This window comes from Bombina bombina, chromosome 4 (genome assembly GCF_027579735.1).
Source record: "Bombina bombina isolate aBomBom1 chromosome 4, aBomBom1.pri, whole genome shotgun sequence".
Lineage (NCBI taxonomy): Eukaryota > Metazoa > Chordata > Amphibia > Anura > Bombinatoridae > Bombina > Bombina bombina.
This window is the reverse complement of record NC_069502.1, coordinates 699,422,016-699,442,962: the sequence shown is the minus strand read 5'-3', so window position 1 is coordinate 699,442,962 and position 20,947 is coordinate 699,422,016. Positions and strand designations below refer to the sequence as shown.

General features: G+C 37.2%; 1 long non-coding RNA gene across 1 annotated transcript in view; it reads right to left on the bottom strand.

Moving 5' to 3' along the window:
• Positions 1–364: 364 nt before the first annotated feature.
• LOC128655549 (uncharacterized) overlaps positions 365–20,947 on the bottom strand; it is a 157,952-nt gene continuing 137,369 nt past the window's right edge. The window contains exons 2-3 of the long non-coding RNA XR_008401844.1: positions 3,075–3,152; positions 365–470 (exon numbers count right to left, since the gene is read on the bottom strand). This is a non-coding gene — a long non-coding RNA (uncharacterized LOC128655549). The remainder of the gene's footprint in view (positions 471–3,074; positions 3,153–20,947) is intronic.

Below are 20,947 nucleotides of genomic sequence, written 5' to 3'. Positions count from 1 at the left end.
TTCTATATTTTTCAGCAGTAACAGTAAAAAGTTATTTTAAAATTAATATTGTTTCTGGTCACTTTGAAATGGCTGCCAAGCTCTACCCACTGATGACATCACAATTAAACATTCCTCAGAGATTTTGGTCCATTTGGATGTACACTTTGTTGAATCTATTAAGAATTACGGCAGTTCTGAAGGCAAAAGGGGGTCCAACGTGGTACTAGCAAGGTGTACCTAATAAAGTAGCCGGTGAGTGTATTTGTGCTGACAACTTATCATACGTCTTATGAGGGTTCTTGTCAATATATGCTTTTCTGCAAAGATGTTTAAACAAAAGTTCATTTTTTTTACCCATGACATCTGTAGTAGTGATCTGGTAGAGAAAAATAGGACGTTTTTTAGAGTGTTGTAGAGATGCCTGAGATGTGGGCATACTTCCTGCACTTGGACACTTCCAGATTATACCTGTGCCTATCCTGAAGAACCTAGGACAGATAAATACACAAAACAACATGTTCATATGTAAAGCGGTAATCAATAATCTAAGAATATAACATTAAGCAAATATCCTTGTAGTAGTAAATGAGAAAAAATGTATTTATATGAGTATATATAATGTGAACAAACAACAATTTAGAGATAAATAACCAACTATTATTCTATTAAGATGCAATGAATGCTGTAAAATCAGTCAGCAATATTAGTGAACTGCATTCCCAGATTCTACTGTCAGGCCTTACCCATTATTATCAGTAACAAGATATATAATGACCGGCATTAATCCACAATAGAAAAAAAACTAATTAATAAGTACCTCTATTCAAAAGTAAGCCACTTTATTGAAAACATACTTGAAACTGAAAAATAACCTGTTTCTTATCTGACTACAACATCTGGGTATGTGAATTGCTTGCACAGCCTCTGTCATCCGTATACTGACATATTAATGTCCTGAAGCAACACAAACCCCCTCTAATCATATTCCCCACAATTTACTAGGTACCTTTATACCTGGCTTCACTTTCTAGCGACCAGATACAGTTATCTTAATCTGTTTTGGTAATTTCATTGTCATGCCTCTGGGCTCGCTACTATATTACACTGACATACTGCCAAAGAAAAACATGTTGATTGGGGCAATGAATCACATATTCTCTAAGGGGTGACAATGGAATTCTGTTTGGAATTGTTCAGTTTCCTGAGATTTCACTTCTTTTTTGTATTTTGTTGACACTTGAGATGTCAAATCAAATCAAAGCAAAGTCATACTTAGTCACCTACATAAGCATACACATATATAGTACCATAAAATATTGCATTACACAGCAAATTTGCAGATTTATTTTATTAAAATTGTTTTTAACCCTCTTTTTCTTGTACATATATTTCTTTATAAGGTATGTGTGTTTTCTCACATTTTTTCACTTTAAGTTCTCTTTACTGCTTATGTGTCGGTTTCCTCACGGGCTATTCCTAATCTCATGTCAGGTCTAAGATACTTTTCTGTGGATTGACCTTGTGTTCAGCAGTTTCTCTTAGTAAAGCTACTCGTTTCCTGTATCTTTTAATATCACAGCATTTTTCATTTGTTTATACTTTTATGGCAGTGGCCATATTGTTGTACAGGCTGTGGTTGCCAGTGATTTTTTGCAGACTATTCGTTTTACACCACACACGTATGTATGTATATATATATATATATATATATATATATATATATATATATATATATATAAAAATGTCATTATCAATTATTTTATGTTCTTTGTTAATATTAACCTTCTTTTCTTGATTACCTTAAGGTGTTCTATTTATATTTTAAAAAACAAACATATTAACCCTTATATTATTCAAAGCTTGTATACAATGTTGCAAAACACTGCTGCCATAGAGTACTAAAGACACGTGCACTGAGCTCTTATGAGCCTTCCTAGTTTTACTCTTCAATAAAAGATACCAAGAGAACAAAGTCAGTTTGAAAGTTGTTTAAAATTGCATGCTCTATCTGAATCATGAAAGTTCAATTATGACTTTACTGTCCATTTAAACAACTTTCTAATGTACTTTTATCATCAAATTTGCTTTGTTCTCTTGACATTCTTTGTTGAAAGTTAAAACTCTGTAGGCTTATATGCTATTTTGAAAGATTTTCACATCTGAACAGTGCTAGTTCATGTGTACCATATAGATAACATTGGTTGGCTAAAATGCACGTCTGTCTAAAGAACTGTTATAAGTGCAGAGTCTTAGATACAAGGTAATCGCAGAGGTAAAAAGTATATTAATATAATCATGTTTGTTATGCAAAACTGGGGAATGGGTAACAAAGGGATTATCTATCTTTTTAAACAATAACAATTCTGGAGTAGACTGTCCCTTTAATAAAAGGATTTTTTTTTTTTTTTAAAAAAACCCTAATTATTTAGTTCAGCTGATAATTTGTGTAATTTTGTGTTTCAAATGTAATTATGTTACAAAAGACAAAATACTAGCAGCAATAAGGGTTTATAATCAAAACATCTCTTATTTAAAATGAAAGCTTGTTATTAGATATATACCCTCTCTTGTATACTGGACACTGACCAAAATGTGATTTAATATTTAATTTTGCTTGTTTTGAATTTCAATCAATTTTCAAATTACAATTCAAACCATGTCTTTAGATGTTCAAGTAAATATTTATTGTCGAGCTGTTGTATTTATTCAGCTTGCACAGCTTCTTTGGGTATGCTATTTCTTTTTGTTGTTCTCAAAAACAAAAGATGAAACATTGTGTTAATGAGAGAATTGTTATTCAAAACAAAATCAAATACAAATAAATTAATAAAAATTAAGATTTCTTTCACAATTATACTCCCCCCCCCCCCCAAAAAAAAAAGAACAGTGTAGATATTGAAACAGTAGTTAAACTTTCTGTAAAAAAAAAATCTATTTTCTATTAGATTTCCTTCACATATTCCTATATTGTAGTTACCACAGATAGTTGTTCATTTTGAGAAAGGTTCAGTTCATCAATTACAGCTGAAAATAGCAACATAATAAAAAAATCTATGCTTTTTTCTGACTTTTCACAGAATGAAAGAACTTACCTGTACCTGACTTATTATGATTATCCTCCTCTACTATAGGTTCAGTGGACTCTCCATCACCAGTGGAGGCATCAGGGTCTAAAGACAAGGGAGATGGTGATAAAGATGATGGGAAAGACTATAAACATATTAGAGCTCTTTTCTCATAATAAATACAGTTTTAAAATAATGCTTATTTTTGCCTCTATAAATTGTGTGTATACAACATATACAGCATCAATTATATATTCTCAGGTGTTCTCTTTGTCCTGAAGCTTGTTGACCCCCTTTGAGATTCCTACAGCTGTGAAAAATGTGACTCTATAAAGGCAATCAGAACTTCATTATCTACAACTAAAAAGCATTCTGCCACAATACTGACTACAAAATCACGACTATGAAAAATATATACCCTGTAACAACTCATTACTATTTTGTATTATTATCATTTAGTCACATTTGGTTTAGTTCTGCAAAATTAAATTACAAAAATTTTCTTTATAATCATTAAACATATCAGATATATTATAACAATGATCTAAAATGATCCTAATATTTTACAGTAAATGTAATTTTTTTAAATTGTGAATTTTATGGGTATCTCATATTACTAGGAGGAAGCCTTTTAAGCTTATTCATGTTCTAACACTCTACATGTTCATAATTATTTTATCTATTAAGATAATATAATGCTATCAAAGTTGGATCCCGATTTGAGAGAAATCAAATTCGTGTATACAAAGTAAAATGTTTAAGGACAACCTGTTTTCCTGAAAGCATCACATATTGGTGTAATAAAAAATATTCAAAACTAAATAGTAAAGTGAAAAACATTATTGCACATTTAATGAAAAATGATCATAATCTAATAAGCAGTAAAAAATATTACAAAGGCCCCTAAAAAGATTGTTGGGCTGGTGAGATTGTATAAGAATGCTCGCCAGTCCTTCTATTTCCTTGTCACGCTAAGGGGCCTATACAGCATTCTCGTATGGGAAGGAGATACATACATTACAAAAGTGCACACAAAAATTCACAATTTAAAAATCTTAGCAAAGGAATAATTGAACCAAGGAAAAAGGAGACACAGAGGCACCAATATGACCTAGTAACGTCTGCACAATAATTGAACAATGTGATGTGACAAATACTCACAAAGGTAGAGCACCCAAAGGTGCGAGTAGCGCAGGCTGAATCAATTAGCAGTGGTCCAGCTCACTGTGTGCCCACAAAGGAGACACTCGAATGGAAACCAGCAAGCAGCAACCAGATTCCTATTCCTGTGTGTGACAGAAAACAAAATCCATAGCCCAGTACAGTTTTGATATACAGAATTAGTAATTACTGGTCAGACTTACACAAAGCAGCGCACCTCCAGGTGCAATCAAAGCAGGCTGGGACCCCTCAGTCACCCAGCAGACCGTACTTGGATGTAAACAGTGTCCATTCACCAGCCACACGGTATATGTCCAAAAGGTATAAAAGGAAAACTCCAAAATAGAAGCAGCAAGTGTATCAAAAAGCATATATTTATTTAAAAACAAAGCAACGTGTTTCTCAGCCTCCAAAAGGGCTATTTCCTCAGGCTATACAAAAATTAAATGAAATACACTTGCTATATAAAAGGATAAAAAACTCTGGTAAGTGGAACTATTAATTACAATCACCTGTGTATGCAATCAGTAGGTAATTAGTTGGGATGGTAACCAATGTAAACAGACCTTCCCACATAATGACACAGCCAAAAGGTTTTAAAAGGAATATACATAAATAAAACTTGTCTATAACCCATATGAGTTTGTGACAACCATTACGCATATACATAATTCAAAAGAATCTCTACACTGTAATAAGACAATAATCTTTTGTAAGCTCATAAAAATAACAATAATAACATTCTTATGCTTAAAGTTGCAAACATAACACAGAATAAAATGACACTTTGCATTGAAAAGGTATAGGGAAATAATAATAATATAGACTGAAATGAAATATGAAATAAAAAATGAAAAACACGTCACCACAGTGACACAGAATGTTGTTCTAGAATGAAAAGATGCCTATGTGGTATACCCAGTATAATGAATAAATAAATGAGTGAGAGCCCCTACCATTACAGTGGTATGTTCATGTGTTTTGATCCCACTGATAGCGCTAAATAACTTGTTATGAGAAAGAAAGTCCTACCTGTCTGGTATTACTTTGATCTAAAGGTGGCATCACTAAGGGGCTAAATGCTGTTATGACGCCTCCATCTTATCAGATTATGATGAGCAGGCTGGGGTTCTTGGGGACCGATTCTTGGAGAAGGGATACCCTAAAGAACTCATAACCAAAGAGCTCACTAGGGTGAGAGAGGAGGATCGCACCCAATATTTCTGTAAGAAGAATATAGCTAAAGATAATTTCAAGGATAGGAACCCACCCCTCCTTATCACTAGATATAACTCAAATTACCGTGAGATTAATAAAATTCTTCCCAAACATTGGCCCATATTAACAAATGATTCCACACTTAAGAATATCATTGGAGCGAAACCAAAAGTGGTGTATAGAAGAGCTCCCACCCTCAAGACCCTTCTGGCTCCTAGTAAAATTGTGAGAGACAAACCTACGTCCAAATCCAGTTTTTTAGATGAGGCTAGGCCTAAACATAAAATCAGAAAAGAAGAGATTACACTGGACTTCGGATAATAAGACAGTGATAGCCAACTGACTCGTTCACATTTCTCACAGTTGTGAACAGGGTTAAAAACTAGAAAGGACAAGGGTAGTCAGTGGAAACAAATGTAATGTGTCAGGCAAACAAATATAGGAGGCAACCAAGATCCAAGTATGGCAAGGGTTAAATTAGCCTATAAAATGGAGGAGCAACACCAACAGGACATTTTGATAAAGGCTTCACAGCTGAAACGCGTAGACGTCCACACGGATTGCTCCTGTTACAAGGAACCACTAAGCTACTCCCAGGACCGACTCTTTCAACATGCCAGAATAGCACATACTGAGCCGGTAGGAGTAATCACCTTCAAGATTCAAGTCTTCAAGTTTTCAAATAAGTGCGTGCACTCCAACGGTCCCTATTGGTTGGACACAACACATCCACCTCTTCACAGAAGACACGAGCGAGTAAAGCGAAGACGCTGAAAGCCGTGAGTTAAAAACTATTATTCTTCTGCTGCTAAGTGCACCCTTTGATTTAACTCCCAAAGAAAACGGAATATACAAAAAAACTGAAGTTTTCATCTGACACACTTACACGGCAAAGCCGAATCTTGGTTAGAACCTTTTTAACTGTTTGTACCTTGTCATTGGAGGACATTCTGCTCATTTTCTGTCAATATTGCCAAATGGAACTTATGCCACATTCTTAAATATAGATCCTGAAGATATATAACTATCAAGTTCACATTATTGCTACCTAGCTTGACAGCTCTACAAGTTGAACTTTTCAGACGCTGATACAGTGTTTATTGAAGTTAACTTTTTCACCCTCTTGAACTCGTATATTTTTACACTCTCTTTTATTGCAATTTTTAATATAATTGTTTATATGCATTTATGTCTATCTACACCAGTGTATTTATAACCAATTTACTTTATTAAATTCCTCATTTTTATGAATGTTATAAAATTATTGGGCCTCAGTCTTTATTTAATAAGCTTAGTATCCATTAGGACATGAGGATATCACCTTAAGGATCTGTATTGATTTTTGTTCACCAAGAGCTTTTATTATTCTGGCAAATATTTTAACCCTTTATATACTGAGCCCTTCGTTTGCAAAGTTCTTTCTAACATTGTCTTATTTTTGTTACTGACAGCCAGCCTCAGGTGCCACTGACTACCCTTGTCCTTTCTAAACATAAAATCTCCAGATGTGGAAAGAAACAATGTGGCATGTCCTCTTTTATCTCACACCGTGTATCCACGTTTACCTCATGAACAACGGGCGAATCATTTAATATTAAAAAATTCCATGACCTGTGAGTCTTCTTTTGTGGTTTACTTGCTAAACTGTGAATGTGGGGTCCAATATGTGGGCCGCACATGCCGCAACGTGAAAAAGAGATGTGGAGAACACTCCACTAATATTAAAAATAAATCTAAGAGCCACAGTGTCTCAAGACACTGTCGAAATGCTCAGGGGACACATAAGAATCCCATGAGAATATTGCCTATTGAACATGTGCCTAGAGTTCAAGCCAATACATTCATGACCCTCAGGAGACGTGAATCCTATTGGATCACAAAATTACAAACTCTTCAGCCCAATGGTCTGAATGAAAATCTGGATTTGGCAGCATTCATTTAAAATCAGTTCTTGTATTATTAATTATTTTTACTGGACAGAATTTTATTTGATCATACTTAAGGTTTGTGCATTTTTTGCTCATCCCCTGGTCCATTATTGGACATAGACGTTGCATTTGCGGGTGTGTATACTTTAAGGGTGATGGCACTTGTAATTTTATATTTTACATAATAATTATATGTTATTGAGTATGCAATAATAGCTTTGACTCTAATAAGTCTGGCTCAGATTCTATTTTACTATTTTGGGAGAATCCCTCAATAGTTCACATCCAAGCTTTACTTGGTGTCTTATCAAGTCTTGTGTTATAATCCCCAAGTTCATACAACTGTTTAGTTTATCACCATCACCACTTCACATGTTGCCAATCCCATAAGTAGGTTAGTGTTTCCATTTTCATTGGCTCAATTCTTTTTACTCATTAGTTTACTTTAGTTCTATATGCATCCACATTTTATCATATATATATCTGTTCCCAGATGAGGATCATTTAGTAATTTGTTGGTCTCTTTTTACATTTTACTTTTTACATTTTATATTATATTTCCATTATTCCTATCTAATATCTCACATTCATTTGGTACATACTGCCGATATTTAATGTGGGTATCGTGACCACTTCTATAGCATACACCAATAGTTTTTCACTCACCTGTTGGCACCTCACTTCATATTGTGGCATACCCACTTTTCATACTATACACACATTAGATTCCTATTACACTAGATCATTCAACACTATATTATCTTGATGTTTTCAGGGGTCTGGTTCTCCCTGTCACAACACCAAATATCACATATATTGTACACACTTGTAATTTAGTCCACATACTTTAGTGGCTTTAATAATGTTTTTAATAACCACATCATGAATATCAGTTTACCACAGTTATTCACATTCAGTTTCACATCCCTCCACATTCTGTTCCACTTTAGTTTCACTACCTTTCACGCAACAGATTCATATTTTCCATTTCACTACACACTCTACACTACAGCTAGGTCCCTGAGTCCATATAGCACCACCACATATAGTTGCGGCACTTTCACATATCCTACACTTTTTAGTGTTGATTGTTAAACATACACCTCACTTATTGTTGCCCTGCTCGTAGGTCATTGTAGCTATTATTTAGGGAGTATGCGGAATGTATACTTTATCACTAAGCGCCCCCATTGGTCTTATCTAGTGTATAGGGGAACTTGGCCCAATTTTGTCTATTTGGACGCTTTGACCGTGAGTGCAGCCGACAGCCTGTCTGGTTCTGTGTAGCCAGAATAGAGTCTACTGCCACACAATTGGCGGGTTCACGCATAAGCAGCCTGTGAAGTCTTAGGCCCCGACCCCCTCCTATGTTCTCTCCCTTCTGATTGGCAATATATGGTATATATAGTGAGTCTTTATCTATGTAAAAAGAAGTCCATGTCTTCAGCTGTGCACAACCTCCAATGAAATTGGATACAAAAGAGAAAACTCACTGTTCATGGAGTATCCAGCTTCTGTAATGAATTCTGTTGAAATGATGACGTCAGATCATGTGACAAAGTAGTGTGATCGGCTGGCATCCAATCAACAGTAGTTCTCTGCTGAACCGACACTAAGTATCTTCCGTAGTGCAGAATCCTGTGTGAATCCCACACTCTGACACCACAATTGCTAGAGGTCCTCTCAAGGCCGGGGTACCACTTGACACTTAGCAGTATTTTACACTTCACCTGGAACTTGCTGTTGTGAACACTTTACTTTTGTGAAGAAACTGAAGAAACTATTTTCTACAAGATCAGTACAAAAGAACTTCTGCTTCTACTGAGGATTACAGATCCAGAGGCTGCAAACTTTCTCTGACGTCCTTATTCATTTGGATCCTCAGAGTCTTGTAGAAAACAAGCGAGAAGCATCAGTTAAAGCAAGACTTCGAAGATCCAAATGAATAAGGACGTCAGAGAAAGTTTGCAGCCTCTGGATCTGTAATTCTCAGTAGAAGCAGAAGTTCTTTTGTACTGAATCTTGTAGAAAATAGTTTCTTCAGTCTATTCTCAAAAGTACAGTGTTCACAACAGCAAGTTCCAGGTGAAGTGTAAAATACTGCTAAGTGTCAAGTGGTACCCCGGCCTTCAGAGGACCTCTAGCAATTGTGGTGTCAGAGTGTGGGATTTGCACAGGATTCTGCACTACGGAAGATACTTCATATCAATTCAGCAGAGAACTACTGTTGATTGGATGCCAGCCGATCACACTACTTTGTCACATGATCTGACGTCATCATTTCAACGGAATTCATTACAGAAGCTGTATACTCCATGAACAGTGAGTTTTCTCTTTTGTATCCCATTTCATCGGAGGCTGTGCACAGTTAAAGACATCAACACCTTTATACATAGATAAAGTCTCACTATATATCTCATATATTGCCTAAGTCCTTTTAGGTGTGTTTATGGAATTGTGATATTATCTCTACATTCCAAAGCCTAGATTTAGAGTTCTGCGTTAGCCGTCCAAACCAGTGTTAGGGAGTCCTAACGCTGGTTTTTACCGCCCGCTGGTATTTAGAGTCAGTCAGGAAAGGGTCTAACGCTCACTTTCCAGCCGCGACTTTTCCATACCGCAGATCCCCCTACGCCAATTGCATATCCTATCTTTTCAATGGAATCTTTCTAATGCCGGTATTTAGAGTCTTGGCTGAAGTGAGCGTTAGAAATCTAACGACAAGACTCCAGCCGCAGGAAAAAGCCAGGAGTTAAGAGCTTTCTGAGCTAACGCCGGTTCATAAAGCTCTTAACTACTGTGCTCTAAAGTACACTAACACCCATAAACTACCTATGTACCCCTAAACCGAGGCCCCCCCACATCGCCGCCACTCTATTTAATTTTTTAAACCCCTAATCTGCCGACCACACACCGCCGCAACCTACATTATCCCTATGTACCCCTAATCTGCTGCCCTTAACATCGCCGACCCCTACATAATATTTATTACCCCCTAATCTGCCCCTCCCAATGTTGCCGCTACCAACCTACAATTATTAACCCCTAATCTGCCGCCCGGACCTCACCGCTACTATAATAAATGTATTAACCCCTAATCCGCCTCACTCCTGCCTCAAAAACCCTATAATAAATTGTATTAACCCCTAATCTGCCCTCCCTAACATCGCTGACACCTAACTTCAAGTATTAACCCCTAATCTGCCGACCGGACCTCACTGCTACTCTAATAAATGTATTAACCCCTAAAGTCTAACCCTAACACCCCCCTAAGTTAAATATAATTTTATTCTAACGAAATAAAATAATTCTTATTAAATAAATTATTCCTATTTAAAGCTATATACTTACCTGTAAAATAAACCCTAATATAGCTACAATATAACTAATAATTATATTGTAGCTATTTTAGGATTTATATTTATTTTACAGGCAACTTTGTATTTAATTTAACCAGGTACAATAGCTATTAAATAGTTAATAACTATTTAATAGCTACCTAGTTAAAATAATTACAAAATTACCTGTAAAATAAATCCTAACCTAAGTTACAATTAAACCTAACACTACACTATCATTAAATTAATTAAATAAACTACCTACAATTATCTACAATTAAATCAACTAAACTAAATTACAAAAAAAAAAAAAACTAAATTACAAAAACAAACAAACACTAAATTACAAAAAAAAAAAAGATTACAAGAATTTTAAACTAAAAAAATAACAAAGTCCCCCAAAATAAAAAAATGCCCTACCCTATTCTAAAATAAAAATTAAACAGCTCTTTTACCTTACCAGCCCTTAAAAGGTCCTTTTGCGGGGCATGCCCCAAAGAAAACAGCTCTTTTGCATTTAAATAAACATACAATACCCCCCCCAACATTACAACCCACCACCCACATACCCCTAATCTAACCCAAACACCCCTTAAAAAACCTAACACTAAGCCCCTGAAGATCTTCCTACCTTATCTTCATCACCCGGGTATCACCGATCTGTCCAGAAGAGGCTCTGAAGTCTTCCTCCTATCCGGCAAGAAGAGGTCCAGAAGAGGGTCCAAAGTCTTCCTCCTATCCGGCAAGAAGAGGACATCTGGACCGGCAAACATCTTCATCCAAGCGGCATCTTCTATCTTCTTCCATCCGGCGCGGAGCGGGACCATCTTGAAGCAGCCGACGCGGATCCATTCTCTTCTTCTGGCGACTCCCGACGAATGAAGGTTCCTTTAAGGAACGTCATCCAAGATGGCGTCCCTCGAATTCCGATTGGCTGATAGGATTCTATCAGCCAATCGGAATTAAGGTAGGAAAAATTTGATTGGCTGATTGAATCAGCCAATCAGATTCAAGTTCAATCCGATTGGCTGATCCAATCAGCCAATCAGATTGAGCTCGCATTCTATTGGCTGATCGGAACAGCCAATAGAATGCAAGCTCAATCTGATTGGCTGATTGGATCAGCCAATCGGATTGAACTTGAATCTGATTGAACTTGAATCTGATTGGCTGATTCAATCAGCCAATCAGATTTTTCCTACCTTAATTCCGATTGGCTGATAGAATCCTGTCAGCCAATCGGAATTTGAGGGACGTCATCTTGGATGACGTCCCTTAAAGAAACCTTCATTCGTCGTTAGTCCGTCGGTGAAGAAGGATGGCTCCGCGTCGGCTGCTTGAAGATGGTCCCGCTCCGTGCCGGATGGAAGAAGATAGAAGATGCCGCCTGGATGAAGATGTCTGCCGGTCCGGATGTCCTCTTCTGCACGGATAGGATGAAGACTTTGGACCCTCTGGAGGAGCTCTTCTTGCCGGATAGGATGAAGACTTCGGACCCTCTTCTGGACGGATCGGTGATACCCGGCGTGGTGAAGACAAGGTAGGGAGATCTTCAGGGGCTTAGTGTTAGGTTTATTTAAGGGGGGTTTGGGTTAGATTAGGGGTATGTGGGTGGTGGGTTGTAATGTTGGGGGGGTATTGTATGTTTTTTTTTACAGGCAAAAGAGCTGTTTACTTTGGGGCATGCCCCGTAAAAGGCCCTTTTAAGGGCTGGAAAGGCAAAAGAGCTGTTTTCTTTTTATTTTAGAATAGGGTAGGGCATTTTTTTTATTTTGGGGGGCTTTGATATTTTTTTAGGGGGCTTATAGTAGGTGTAGTTAGTTTAAAATTCTTGTAATATTTTTTTATTTTTTGTAATTTTTTTTTGTTTGTAATTTAGTGGGTTTTTTTGTTATTTAGTTTAGTTGATTTAATTGTAGATAATTGTAGATAGTTTATTTAATTAATTTATTGATAGTGTAGTGTTAGGTTTAATTGTAACTTAGGTTAGGATTTATTTTACAGGTAATTTTGTAATTATTTTAACTAGGTAACTATTAAATAGTTATTAACTATTTAATAGCTATTGTACCTGGTTAAAATAAATACAAAGTTGCCTGTAAAATAAATATAAATCCTAAAATAGCTACAATATAATTATTATTTATATTGTAGCTATATTAGGGTTTATTTTACAGGTAAGTATTTAGCTTTAAATAGGAATAGTTTATTTAATAAGATTTATTTTATTTCGTTATATTTAAATTATATTTAATTTAGGGGGGTGTTAGGGTTAGACTTAGCTTTAGGGGTTAATTCATTTATTAGAGTAGCGGCGAGTTCCAGTCGGCAGATTAGGGGTTAATACTTGAAGTTAGGTGTCGGCGATGTTAGGGAAGGCATATTAGGGGTTAATACTATTTATTATAGGGTTTTTGAGGCGGGAGTGAGGCGGATTAGGGGTTAATAACTTAATTATAATAGCGGTGAGGTCCGGTCGGCAGATTAGGGGTTAATAATTGTAGGTAGGTGGCGGCAACGTTGGGGGCGGCAGATTAGGGGTTAATAAATATAATATAGGGGTCGGTGGTGTTAGGGGCAGCAGATTAGGGGTACATAGGGATAACGTAGGTTGCGGCAGTGTACGGAGCGGCAGATTAGGGGTTAAAAATAATATGCAGGGGTCAGCGATAGCGGGGGCGGCAGATTAGGGGTTAATAAGTGTAAGTTTAGGGGTGTTTAGACTCGGGGTACATGTTAGGGTGTTAGGTGCAGACTTAGGAAGTGTTTCCCCATAGGAAACAATGGGGCTGCGTTAGGAGCTAAACGCTGCTTTTTTGCAGGTGTTTTTTTCAGCTCAAACTGCCCCATTGTTTCCTATGGGGGAATCGTGCACAAGCACGTTTTTTAAGATGGCCGCGTCCGTAAGCACCGCTGGTATTTAGAGTTGAAGTGGCGGTAAATTATGCTATACGCTCCCTTTTTGGAGCCTAACGCAGCCCTTCAGAGAACTCTAAATACCAGCGGTATTTAAAAGGTGCAGGGGGAAAAATACACGCGTAACTAACGCACCCCTTTGGCCGCAGAACTCTAAATCTAGCCGCAAGTGAGCTGGATATACTCATCCCTCTATATTTCAGTACTTTTGATCTTGTTTATTTCGATTGTTATATTTTATTTTAATCCACCTGTTTTTTTTAATTAACGTTAATCTATGTTATATAACTTATTTTTAGACTGTCACCATTGTATCCACGATCCTCATAACATAATTGTTGTTAATTTTTAGATGCCGCCATCATTAATACTTCGTTTTTTTTTATTTCTTTGTTTTTTAGAAAAGCTTATTAAATAGCTTATTATATCAATCTTGGGTATTTTAAGGTTCTTTAAATATTCTATGTAGAGTTTATATACACATTTTTTTGGTCAGCTCTTGTATTAGAGCGCTTTTTCCCTACCTCCCCCCTTTCTATATGACAATTACAGCCAATTTAATGTACAGTGCACTTAAAATAGTGTAATTTAATTTGATTGGTATTAAGCGTCATATTCATGTTTTAAAACACGCCAGTTTCCCTCTCTGTACTTTGCCCTCTATTGCAACATCTCACTACTCTCAGGGACAGCCCCTTTTTATATAATTCTATGAAGCCTGCCCCTTTGAGTGTTGGCGTGGAAAACCACTTCTTAAACTGATTTTTTTTAGAATCGGGCCTAATGGCCAATAGGAAATTATACCTAAAATCAGTTGGGACACTGTATAGATCCAGTATGTCTATTAAAGCACTACTTGTTGAGTATAACTGAGTTTTGGCTCCACTATTACATACTCTTATAGCCTACTTTAGTAAGGTGTCTTTTTGTTTTCTTCTTATTGTTCCTTACATAAATTATCATTTGTTGAATAACTATTCTTTAGATTTTTTACTTAGTAATTGCACAGAAAGAAAATATTATGGCAATATTGTGTATCATTTTCTATAAAATTAACTGAATCCAAATGTTCAAAGAAGGGGGTGTGTCTAGGCAGCTGTCATGGCTGGTAGCAATATTGGCCTCGCAAGACAGATGCTGAATTTCCACCAAGTTGATCTCCATTTCAGGAACAGAAATGTTTGGATGCGCCTTTCAAACCCGCTCAGGGATTTATAAGTCTAAATGTGAATATCACTGCTAATTACAATTTTTTAAAAATCAAATTATAAAAAGCTGGGGGTAAAAAAATGTATTTAAAAATATATAAAACATAAAAATTTAATCAAATGTTGCACACAGAAGTTAGAATTAAATTCCTTTACTGGTTAATTCATTTTTAAAACATCAATTTAAAAAACAACAATTTTCATACATAAGTTATTTCATTAATAAAGCTTTATAAAACTTTTATAAAAATAAGACCAATCTCTTTTGAAACATAGTATCAGATAGAAAGACTTATTTTGTCTTAGCCACAGATTTTAAAAAAGAAAATGAACTTGTCCAACGTATTCTTCTATAATTCCTTTCTAACTGGCCAGTGGTTAGAATTATCAATAGACATTATAGTTAGTTCGAAAAAAAGTGCCCAGGAGTTTTAGTAAATAAAAAGATTTTTTAGGCAAACCTTAAAAGAACAATGTCCTTTGGAGGATTCTGTTTTTCTCTTATATCTGGCGATTACTGGTAAAAGCCTTATTGAGCAAACACCCTTCTGCTGTATATACTGCTTGAGAAAGGCTGTAGTTACAGTCAAAACGCATAGCGTAATTTGTAAGGAGCAAAAGAGAAAAACTATTGCCCAAAGAGAATGCTGGAGATACGTTGCAGGCACAGGAGCCGTACAGAATACAATAGATTCCTTAAGGTCAGAGGTTACAACGGACAACAAGGAAGCTGGTCTGCTCCCGAGTACCGGAGAAAGTTAGAAGATCACAGAGGGAAAAAACTTCCTGTAATCCGGGCTGAAGGACATGTTGCAAACTAAACAGAATATACAGCAGAAAGGTGTTTGCTCAATAAGGCTTTTATCGGTAATCACCAGATATAAGAGAAAAACAGAATCCTCCAAAGGACGTTGTTCTTTTAAGGTTTGCCTAAAAAATTGTTTTATTTACTAAAAGTTCCGGGCACTTTTTTCCAACTAACTTTATTGTCTGTTGATAATTCCAACACTGGCCAGTTAGAAAGGAATTATAGAAGAATACGTTGGACAAGTTAATTTTCTTTTTTAAAATCCGTGGCTTTCTATCTGATACTATATTTCAAAAGAGATTGGTCTTATTTTTATAAAAGTCTTATAAAGGTTTATAAATGAAATAACTTATGTATGAAAATAGTTTTTTTTTTTAAATTGATGTTTTAAAAATGAATTAACCAGTAAAGGAATTTAATTTTAATGTCAGTGTGCGACATTTGATTTAATACCTTTCCAATTGTATATTTTATATATTATTAAATACATGTTTTTTACCCCCAACTTTTTATAATTTGTTTTTTAAATTTTTTTTTGTAATTAGTAGTGATATTCACATTTAGGGGCATATTTATTATGGTGCGAGCGGATACCAATACCGCCCCCTGCAGATTTGCGGACAATCGGCCGCTAGCAGGGGGTGTCAATCAACCCAATCGTATTCGATCGGTTTGATTTCTGTTGATTTCTGTCCGCCACCTCAGAGTAGGTGGATGGGTTATGGAGCAGCGGTCCATCAAGCTCCGTATGGAGCTTGATAAATATGCCCCTTAGACTTATAAATCCCTTAGTGGGTTTGAAAGACGCATCCAAACATTTCTGTTTCTAAAATTCTGTTTGAATCCAATATTGAGGTTTTTATTGGTTATTTTGGATGTGTAGTGGATACTAACTGCTTGCACTAACTACTGTGTTTTTACCCTTCTTCTTTTTGATCTCCATTTAATCTATCCCTAAATATCTCAGACGTTGTTGAATGAGTGCTTCTGCCAACTCTGTGTATGGGCCTTTAATATATTTATACAAAGTAATCATATTACCTATCAAGCACATTATTTTCTAGAGTAAACAGACCCAATTTGGCTTTTTATAACTTAAATCAATTCCCTTTATTCGTTATGTGTGTTCTCTGAACATTTTCTAATTCTTGAATGTCTTTTTTAAAAATTAGTCTCTAGAACTGCACTCCATACTCAAGGTGAGGTCTTACTACTGCTATATATGGACACAATTATGCTTTCTTCCCTTACATCAAAACCTTTTTAATACATTCTAGTATCATATTAGAATTAGAAGCTGGTGCTTTGTTTTACATACTAATGTTTAGCTTGTTGTCTATAATTACACCAGAATCCTTTTCCTCTTCTCTCTTGCTAAGTCTAGTCCCATTTAAATAACAGGTAGCCTGCATACTTATTCTTCCAAAATATTAAACCTTACATTTAACAGTACTAAATCCTTTGTAAAAATGTGATATAAACCATAATACAGCTACAAGCTCCCACACATCTAGGAGCTTATTTTAAGTTTTCAATGATGCCTGGAAGTGGAAAGTTTCATCTCACCTTTACAAGTTGCAGCCATTATATCATAAGTTACAGAATATCAAAAGTACAGAAAACTAATTTGTATGTCAGTTACATCACATGACAAAAAAAAGTTCCTTTTAGCATTGTTATAAACAAGATCTCAGAGTCTTAGAACAAACATAAGTTAATTAGAATATGGAATAAGGACCTTTGAATTATGTACTCAGTCTCTGCACTCTTGAAAATAAACTGTATTGACCTATGAATCACATACTGACACATGTTCCCAAGTATTGAAATAATTAAAAATGCACAGTAAATTAAGGGAACAGATTAGCTGTTGTTCAGTTTGTAAAATGATGGTTTAATTTCTTTTATTTTCTAGATTAAGATTAAATGTTTGTATTTGCTACAATATCATACAGTATTAATTTGGTCAAAAAGTGCTGAATGGATTTTTTTATGAAGAAAATCGAGATGATCATGACATATACATAAAGAGAACTTAGAGAGAGCAAAAATCACTATAAGGAACCATGGGCATCCTCAGAATATTTTCCATTTAAAATGCTACATAAAAATATCACAGTATTTAAAGGGACAGGAAACACAATTTATTTTTCATGATTCAAAAAGAGCATACAGTTAAAAATAATAAGTTTTCAATTTACTTCTAGTATCAAATTTTCTTAGTTCTCATGTTATTATTTTTTGAATAAATATCTAGATAGGTAGCGTGCACATGTCACGAGCACTACATAATAGGAAATAGTGGTGCCATCTAGTATTCTTGTTAATGTATAACATTGTTGAAAAACTGCTGCCATATAGAGCAGCAGACATGTGTACACTCCCCAGCAGACATGTGTACACTCCTAAACTTACTTTCATGCTTTTCAACAACATATAACAAGAAAATGAAGAAAATTTGATAATATAAGTAAATTGGAAAGTTGTTTAAAATTGTATGTTCTATCTGAATCATGAAATACAATTTAGGGGTTGTATGTCTCTTTAAAGGGGCAGCCTTAAAACAATGGAATTGGATGAATGGGGTAATTTATGGTTAGGGCTTGGGTTAAAGTTCCCCCTTGGATCCCTTAAATGCCAAACAATGTTAACTCATGATACAATGCTAAACATTTGTGTTGTTATAGTCAATTAGGATGTGCCACAGCATTTTACAATTGATCATAGATCCAAACATGTAAAAATGTGATAGGCTTAAATATTTCCATATACACAGAAGATAAACTAATATCTGTCTTAAATATGGATATGAAAAGTTATGCTTGAGTATAGTTTACATATTTTAAACAACATAAACAACATGTCCCAGTTGACTAAAATCATTTTAGACAATAGCTCAACAGCTCAGCCATTAGTGAAACACAGTCAGATATTTGGTAAAGATAATATTAAACAAATATTACACAAAAAATACATTCCCATATCATGGTTGCTTTTGGTTCTTTCCCAATCTAAGGCTAGATTACAAGTGGAGCACTAAATTATAGCGCATAATATAGGGCACGTGATAATTAACCAGCCTTTACAAGTGGCTGGTTATTGCTGCTGCGAGCTTGTGGTAGCAATTAGCGCTTATAAAATTAACTATAGATTAGATCTCTGGTTAATTTTATAAATGTGCCCCAAAATACAGTGTAGTGTATTTTATAAAACAATTACGATAGCAGCATCTTTATTTTTTAATAAAATTACTGAAATATGCAGTATTTAGAGGGTAAAGTTGGTGGTAGTGGGGTGTTTGAAAAAAACAACTGAAAAGTGCCTTTACATTGCTGTCTTTATGGGAACTGTGTGTTCCCCGTAAATATATATGTATATGCTTATATACATATACATTAATGTGTTAATATGTGCATATACTAATATTAACACATTAATATATATGTATATAAGCAAATCCTATACTATAAAAGGCCAAGTGTGTTTGTCCAAAGCTGTCATGCGCAGTAGAGACAGCACGAGGAAAAACACACCTGGCCTTAAAGTGGGCGTGGCCGAGCGTGTGCAGGGGGCATGTCAGAACATGAAGGGGCGTGACCTATTGTGAAGGCCAGTGAAAGGGGGGGAGCCTAGCGTGAAGGGCGTGAAGGGGCGGAGCCTAGTGTGAAGGTGCACGAAGGGGGTGGGGCCGTGAAAGGCCGTGGAGAGAGAGATCAAGAGGGGAGAAAGAGAGAGGATGGGGGGAGAGAGAGGGAGGGGGGAGAGACATAGGGGGGAGAGAGAGAGAGAGGGGAGAGAGAAAGAGGGGAGATGTGGAGAGAGAGAGGGGAGAGAGAAAGAGAGAATGGGGAGATAGAGAGAGAGGGGAGAGAAAGAGAAGAGAGAGGAGAGAGAGGGGAGATAGAGAGGAGAGAGAGAGGGGAGATGTGGAGAGAGAGAGAGAGAGAGAGAGAGAGAAGGGAGAGAAAGAGGGGAGAGAGAAAGAGAGAGAGGGGGAGGGAGAGAGAGAGGGGAGAGAGAGAGAAGGGAGAGAAAGGGGAGAGAGAGAGGGGAGATGTGAATGGAGAGAGAGAGAGGGGAGAAAGAAAGAAGGGGAGAGAGAGAGGGGAGAGAGAAAGAGAGAGGGGGGAGATAGATAGAGAGAGAGAGAGAGAGAGGGAAGAGAGAGGGGGAGAGAGAGAAGGGAGAGAGAGAGGGGAGAGAGAGAGAGAGAGAGAGAGAGAGAGGGGGGAGAGAGAGAGAGAGATGGGAGAGAGAGAGATGGGAGAGAGAGTGGGGAGAGAGAGAGAGGGGAGAGAGAGAGAGGGGAGAGAGAGAGAGGGGGAGAGAGAAAGGGGGAGAGAGAGAGACAGAGGGGGGAGATAGAGAGAGAAGAGAGAGAGAGGAGAGAGAGAGAGGAGAGAGAGGAGAGAGAGAGATGAGAGAGAGAGATAGAGGAGAGAGAGAGATGAGAGAGAGAGAGAGAGAGAGAGGAAGAGAGAGAGGAGAGAGAGGGGAGAGAGAGAGAGGTTGAAAGAGGGGAGAGAGAGAAGAGAGCGAGGGGAGAGAGAGAGTGGGGGAGAGAGAGAGGGGAGAGAGAGGGGAGAGAGAGAGGAGAGAGAGAGAGAGAGAGGGAAGAGAGAGAGAGGGGAGGGGAGAGAGAGAGAGGGGAGAGAGAGGGGAGATAGAGAGAGAGGGGAGATAGAGAGAGAGGGGAGATAGAGAGAGAGGGGGGGAGAGAGAGAGGGGAGATAGAGAGAGAGGGGAGAGAGAGAGGGAAGAGAGAGAGAGATGGGAGCGATAGAGAGGGGAGCGAGAGAGGGGAGAGAGAGAGAGAGGGGAGCGAGAGAGAGGGGAGCGACAGAGGGGAATGAGAGAGAGGGGAGAGAGAGAGGGGAGATAGAGAGAGGGGGAGAGAGAGAGAGAGAGGGAAGAGAGAGAGAGGGGGAGGAGAGAGAGGGGGGAGAGAGAGAGGAGGGAGAGAGAGAGAGAGGGGGGAGAGAGAGAGAGAGGGGGAGATGGAGAGAGAGGGGGGAGAGAGAGAGAGGAGAGATGGAGAGAGATAGGGGGAGAGAGAGAGAGAGAGAGAGGGGGGAGAGAGAGAGGGGAGATGGAGAGAGAGAGGGGGAGAGAGAGAGGGGGAGAGAGAGAGGGAGAGAGAGAGAGAGGGGAGAGAGAGATAGAGAGAGAGAGGGGGGAGAGAGGGGAGATGGAGAGAGAGAGAGGGGAGATAGAAAGAGAGGGGAGATAGGGAGAGAGAGAGCGCAAAAGAGAGGGGGAGAGAGAGAGTGCAAAAGAGAGGGGGAAAGAGAGAGCGCAAAAGAGAGGGGGGAGAGAGAGAGCA